A 7,412-nucleotide genomic window follows, 5' to 3' on the forward strand; every position below is an offset into this window, starting at 1 on the left:
GAAGGAGCCGGGGCGAATGCTCGTGTTGGCCGCGATGAGTCTCGGCCGCGAGTGGTTTGCACCAGCGCCCCCCCTCTCGTTCCCGGCTGGATGGTATTTCTTTTTCGGATGAGCGTACTTCTCAAAGCCCGCCTCATTTCTTCCTGAGCTTCACGAAGAGGTGGTGAAGGCTTGGAACGCTCCATATTCAGCGCGAACTCGTTCGTATGTCTCACTAGCATTCTCCACACTGATGATGCTAAAAACAGGAACTACCACTCACTTCCGCCGGTGGAACAGGCGATAGCGACGCACCTTTGTCCGCCCTCTGCTGGACGGCGGCAAAAGTGGTGTTGCCATCTAAAGCCTGCTGTGTGATGCTGCGTCGGCACTACTAACGATGGCTGCTTCATCGAAGCGCAGGTGTACGAGTTCCGCTGTGGCCGAGCTCTCACCCAAACGCGCCGCTGTTTCAGTTCCAGGAATTGTGACTGTCTCAGCGTTTTCTGCAATGCGCAAGCCTGCACAGTTGCCCGCTTGCCTGCACACAAAAGCCGTTATCACAACAGCTTCAGCAACGCAGCTCGAGACCCCCGTTCTCGCTCTACCGGCCGTCGCCCCGCGCCGCGGGGCCCGCGGCAGAGGATTACGGTGAGGCCGGGAGCCCCGAAGCCATCCTGGGAAAGCCATCTATGCATGCTGCATGACGCTGCGTCGGCACTACACACGATGGCTGCTTCATCGAAGCTCCGGTGTACGAGTTCCGCTGTGGCCGGGCTCTCACCTAAGCGCGCCGCTGTTTCAGTTCCAGAGATTGTGACTGTTTCAGCGTTTTTTGCAATGCGCAAGCCTGTACGGTTGCCCGCTTGCCTGCACACAAAAACCGTTATCACGGCTACCCAGATATTTCCCGAAAAAGGTGTAATTTCTGGTGTCCCGGCCACGGCCGATGGTGCTATAAATGTAGTGACGATGCCCACTGCTCAGTGCCCATCTCCACATATAAGCACAGCCCTTCACACAGGGCTCGCGCCCATAAAAGTGACTCAAGTCGATCACGCGCACTACATAGTAGACGTGCCCACTCCTCAGTGCCCACAATCACTATGTCACACACGTCATGTGGTTTCTGTAAAAAAAAAAAAAAAAAAAAAAAAAAAAAAAAAAAACCCGTGCACGTTCATCCGGCCACGGCCGATGGTGCTATAAATGTAGTGACGATGCCCACTCCTCAGTGCCAATCTCCACATGTAAGCACAGCCCTGCACACAGGGCCTGCGCCCATAAAAGCGACTCAAGTCGATCGCGCACACTACATAGTAGGCGTGCCCACCCCTCAGTGCCCACAATTACTATGTCACACGCGTCATGTGGTTTCTGTAAAAAAAAAAAAAATAAATTAAAAAAAAACCCGTGCACGCTCGTCCGGCCACGGCCGATGGTGCTATAAATGCAGTGACGATGCCCACTCCTCAGTGCCCATCTCCACATGTAAGCACAGCCCTGCACACAGGGCTCGCGCACATAAGATCGACACAGATCGGTCGAGCGCGCCGCATAGTAAACGTGCCCACTCCCCAGTGCCCACATACACTATGTCACATACGGCGCGTGGCTTCTGTAAAAACGAGGCCCGTGCACGTACGCTCTGCACAGGCAGACAGCGAGTTGAAAGTGATAAATGTGCACATATGCAGCCCACAGTTACTCGCAGACATATCGAGTCCCACGGGACCTGCTCAGCCTTCCCCCAGTCGGTTAAGCGCCGGGACGGGGTCGAGGAGGAGCGATCTGCCCGCTGTGATCAGCGCGCTCCCCGCCTCAAATGCGCAGCACACCCGAGCGCCGCCGTTGCCCGGTCAACAGAGCGCGCTTCGCATCCAGCCCTTCACAGGGGTTTCGGATTGGGTGCTAGGCATTATAAAGAGAGGCTACTCGCTATAGTTTTTTCGACGCCCTCCGCGCTTTTCAGCGCACGTCGAAACTACGGTCAAAAAAGAAGTAGCACACATACTTCGGGCCGAAATGTCAAAACTGTTGAGCAAAGGGGCTGTAGAGCCTGTGTCTCAAGCTCAAATCGGGGGGGAGTTTCCTGCTTACGACCAGGAAACTCCTCGCGCAGATTCGCAGAGGGGACTGGTTCATGTCAATAGATCTGAGGGACGCGTATTTTCAAATACTGAGATTCGCCTTCGAGGGCCAGGCATACCAGTTTACAGTCCTCCGTGGCTCCTCGTACGTTTACGAGGTGCATGGATGCAGCGCTCGCTCCTCTCAGACTCAGAGACATGCATTATTTGGACGACTGGCTGGTTCTGGCCCGATCACGAGCAGAGCTCGTGGACCACAGGGCCGTTTTACTCGATCACCTTCGAGAAGCTCGGCCTCAGTGTCAATTGGGCGAAGAGTTCGCTGAACCCCAGTCAGACGATTCTGTTTCTGGGTATAGTTCTGAACTCGTGTTCCATGATGGCGCGGCTGTCACCACAGCGCGTGATGGGCATTCAGCGCGCAGCGAGTTCTTTCCGCTGCGGCGCGACCGTGTCGCTCAAACACTGTCAGAAGATGCTGGGCCTCATGGCCTCAGCATCTCCGGCTCTGCAGCTGGGCCTGCTCCGCATGCGCCCCCTGTAGTTCTGGCTGAAGACGTGGGTGCCGCGCAGAGCGTGGGCGTCTGGCCGGCTGCATCTCAAGGTCAATCAGAGCTGTGTCACAGCTCTGGCACCTTGGACAGCGAACGGTTGGTACCGATCAGGTGTAAGCCCGCTGTGCTGCCCGCTTTATGCTTTCCCTCCCGTCTCCCTCCTTCCGCAGGTGATAGAACGGGTGAGAGAAACGAGATGTTCAATACTGCTTGTAGCACCTCTTTTGAGGAACCAACCATGGTTCCCAGATTTGATGCAGTTAGCAGATGTCGCCCCGTGGCCAGTACCGTTGAGGGGGGATCTCCTCTCGCAGGCCAGGGGCTCGATTTGGCACCTTCAACCAGAGTTGTGGTCCCTCCATGTGTGGGCACTCAACGGTTACCCGCTGATCTCGCAGTGGGAGTGCTGAATACCATCACTCAGGCTAGAGCTCCGTCGACACGACGTCTGTATGCCTCGAAGTGGTCGGTGTTCTCCAGCTGGTGCACAGCTCGGGGATATTCACCCCTTAGTTGTGAGGTGTCGGAGGTTCTCTCCTTCCTACAGGAGCTGTTGGATAAGGGCAGAGCCCCATCCACGCTCAAAGTTTATGTGGCGGCCATCGCAGCGTTTTCTGAAACAGCGCTCGGTCAGTCAATAGGAAGGAATGATTTGGTCATCCGGTTCCTCAGAGGAGCTAGGAGGCTGAATCCTCCCAGACCTCCGTCAGTCCCTATGTGGGACCTCGCGGCGGTTTTGGAGGCCATGAAGGGTCCCCCTTTTTGAGCCTATCCAATCAGTTAGCCTTCAGCATCTGTCGTTCAAGACAGTATTCTTGTTGGCTCTCGCTTCGGTGAAGCGTGTGGGTGATTTGCACGCGCTCTCAGTAAGCCAGTCGTGCTTGGAGTTTGGGCCTAATGACTCAAGGGTCATACTCAAACCTAGGCACGGTTATGTGCCGAAATCCCTCAACACGCCGTTTCGGGCTCAGGTTATTGCCCTGTCAGCCCTGCCGGTGTCAGGAGAGGATAGAGACTCGAGTCTTCTTTGCCCTGTCAGGGTTTTGAGAGCTTATGTGTCTCGCTCTGCTGCCTTTCGGCAGACGGAGCAGCTGTTTGTCTCGTTCGGTGGACGTTCCAAGGGAATGGCTGTTTCGAGACAGACTCTATCCAGATGGATAGTTGATGCCATAGCGTTAGCTTATGCTTCCAGGGGCCATCAGTGCCCGTTGGGCGTCAGAGCACACTCCACAAGAGGCGTCGCCTCGTCATGGGCGTGGTCTACTGGGATCTCCTTGCAGGATATATGTATGGCAGCAGGTTGGGCCTCGCCGTCTACATTTATCAGGTTCTATAACCTGGAGGTTCCCGCCTTGCAAGCAAGGCTGCTGTCGGTATAGTCGAATCAGGGCCCTGAGGGGAATTCTGAGTTCATGAGCGCTATGCGCTGCCGACTGTTATTTGGGCAGTATTGCGTAAGACCCGCATTGCCACATTGGTCAGGCTTGCCTCGGCTGTGTGATGTCATATTGCCGCATCTACGTATGCTGCTAGATATGGGACGGAGGGCTTTCCCCCTTTTTCTGTCCTGGACTCTCTGTGAGTCCCTCAGGTGACTGTGCACTGTAAATCCTGGGCGTTGCTTCAGGTTTATTGGTGTGTGATCCCTGCACGCACGGCGTTTTGCATTGGGTTCCCGTAGCGTCCTAGCTAAGACGCAGTACGAGAGAGCTCTCGTAAGAGAACGTACTCGGTTACTAAACGTAACCTCGGTTCTCTCTAGAAGAGCGAACGAGTACTGCGTTCTCTGCCGTGCGCACGATTCACTCTGGTTCGCTTCGGCGATGAAATAAATCAGGTGAGTCAGCCTTTTCGAGCTCCTTTTATAGGTTGGGCTACACCTGTTTCGGCGGGAAGTGGCATGATGTTGCATCAGCCCGCGCTCGATAGGCTGTGCAGTTGCCGCAGAACAAGCCAATAGCGTCTAAGCCAATTTGCTGTGTACTGCTGCAAATGCGCTTTACAAAAATACAAAATTAAGGATAATTTTTTGCTTCAGTATTTCGTGAAAAGAGACTTTTCCCGTAGCGTCTTAGCTAAGACGCAGTACTCGTTCGCTCTTCTAGAGAGAACCGAGGTTACGTTTAGTAACCGAGTACGTTTTTTGAGCCGTGTACGTGTGCAAAATGCAATATTTGACATCGCGAAGGAAAAAAAAAGTCACATGACAGCCGCGTTTCGGGGCGAGATCGGATAAATAAATACACATTTCAAGCTAAACCAACATATGTTATTATTACCGGGTCAGATCTCATTAATAAATTATGTCTCTGGCCAAAGAACAGAGAGAAAGACGAGAGAGAAATGAGCGCTTCATCAGCCAGCCCAGTTCACTACGAGCTCAGAATAAAAGCATTTTTATATTTTTTAAGAGCTTCCAAAAATAATATCACAGCGAATGCACTAATCCACCCATTAGAACACAACAAGAGCAGATTTCAGGTGTTTTTGAGCTGTTTATGTGTGCCAAATGAAATATAATTTGACAGCGTGATACAGCTTATGAATACTGGAAGGAAAAAAAGTCACGACAGCCTTTTAAAACCCTCTGGAGTCGATTAACGCATATAAGCATTTTGAGTCATTTTCTCCTGATATACCCGAAAATTACTTAAATTACACCTTCAGTTTTAATCGTACAGATAAGAGCAATACATCAATCGAACCTGTAAAGGGTCTACTTTTTTGGATACAAACATAATAACAACAAATCTTTGTGCACTTATAAAATAAAGATAACAAACAAGGTGTGATGTCTGCAGCCATTGTCTGCGTTGATCTTCATTTACAAACAAGTCATTAAAATGAACTGTAACTCCATGAATACTCAACGAAGAGACATGAGAGATATATCTTTAGAAAGCTTGACATGTCTACTTTTAAACTAAACAAGTGCTGCCGAACAAATATTCTGTGATAAAGTAATCCATATCAAAACAACGCGATGTCCTTTTTTCACGTATCCCTTCATTATATCTAATGTGTATGGAAGGCCAAGAGGGTCAAATACACGTGAATTTTAACGCGTCAACAACACGTTAAATACGTGTATTTCACGCGTAGACAACACATATTTAAATACGTGTTGTTTACACATGAAAAATCAGCGCGATATTTAACGTGTATTTCACATGTTAAATACACGTTAAATACACGTGAAATACAACGACGTTACAGATCACTCGGGAGGCTGAGGAGTAACAGACAGAAGGGTTTATTAATAGACACAAGCAGAGGAGCAGGTAGTGTTGAGTAGAGTGATGAATGGATCCGTGAGAGCTGGGTGAAGACGTCAGAGGAGGGAGGTGAACCACACACACGCACACTGGGGATCTTGATCTTCGGAGAATCGCTGGAGAGAGGTAAGTAGAGGAAGAGTTAGTCCTTTGAGTTAGCATACAGGTAAGACCTTGTCGCGAACAAGACCGGGCATCAATTGAGTGCGTGTGTGGTATTTCTGGTGCCGAGGTGATTGGGTAATGATGAGGGTCAGATGGAAGTGCTCAGTACTCAGGTGAGGGCATGCGTTGTGAATGAGTGGAGGTGGAACCTGGCGTGTTTGTAACAGTACCCCCCTCCCCACGGCCCGCTCCTGAGAGCAGAGGACTCCGACGACGTGGTGGACGTCCTCTTCCCCTGGGAGCTGGTCGGTCAGGATGATTGGAGTGGAAGGTGTCGAGTAAGTCAGGATCCAGGATATCGTTGCATGGGACCCGGGAACGTTCCTCTGGACCTTATCCTTACCAGTCCACTAGATATTCCAGTTGTCCACCACGCCGCCAGGAGTCCAGGATGTCACTAACTTCATAGGTCGCACTGTCGTCTAGGAGGAGTGGAGGGGGGGGCCTCGGCTTCGCCAGGTTCTGTGGAAGGAGAGATAGAAGGATGGTGAGGTTTAAGGAGAGACACATCAATCAGACACACAATCCAGTACTCAGGGGGTAATTGGAGTTTGTAAGTGACTGGATTGATCTGCTGGAGGATAGTGAATGGGCCAATGAATCTGGGACTTAGCTTGCGGCAGGGCAGGCGCAGGCGGATGTCCCGGGTGGACAGCCAGACCTTCTGACCGGGTTGGTACATTGGAGCCTCAGATCAGCGAAGGTCGGCTGTCGTTCTGCGTCTGCGTAAGGCCCGCTGGAGTTGGTGGTGTGCCGCGTCCCAGACCCTCTCGCTCTCCTGGAACCAGTAGTCGATGGCGGGGACATCCGAGGGTTTGCCTGACCAGGGGAAGAGTGGAGGTTGGTAGCCGAGTACGGACTGGAATGGAGTGAGTCCGGTGGTAGGTTGACGAAGGGAGTTTTGTGCGTACTCGGCCCACCCAAGGAACTGGTTCCAGGAGTTCTGGTGGCCGTGACAGAAGGTACGGAGGAAGCGTCCAATCTCCTGGACCTTCCTCTCTGTCTGCCTGTTCGACTGGGAATGGTATCCGGAGGACAGGCTGATGGCCACACCTAGGAGTGAGTGGAAAGCCTTCTATACCCGGGAGATGAACTGGGGACCTTGGTCCGAGACGATATCCTCTGGGATGCCGAAGTACCTGAAGACATGGTTAAATAACAGCTCGGCCGTTTCCATGGCCGTGGGCAGACCCTTCAAGGGGAGAAGACGACAGGATTTAGAAAATCTATCCACTATGACAAGAATGCAGGTATTATTATCTGAAGGAAGACGATCGGTGATGAAATCCAACCCTAGGTGTGACCACGGGCGATTGGGAACGGGCAGAGGATGGAGCTTGCCTGATGGA

This window comes from Carassius carassius, chromosome 2 (assembly GCF_963082965.1).
Source record: "Carassius carassius chromosome 2, fCarCar2.1, whole genome shotgun sequence".
Lineage (NCBI taxonomy): Eukaryota > Metazoa > Chordata > Actinopteri > Cypriniformes > Cyprinidae > Carassius > Carassius carassius.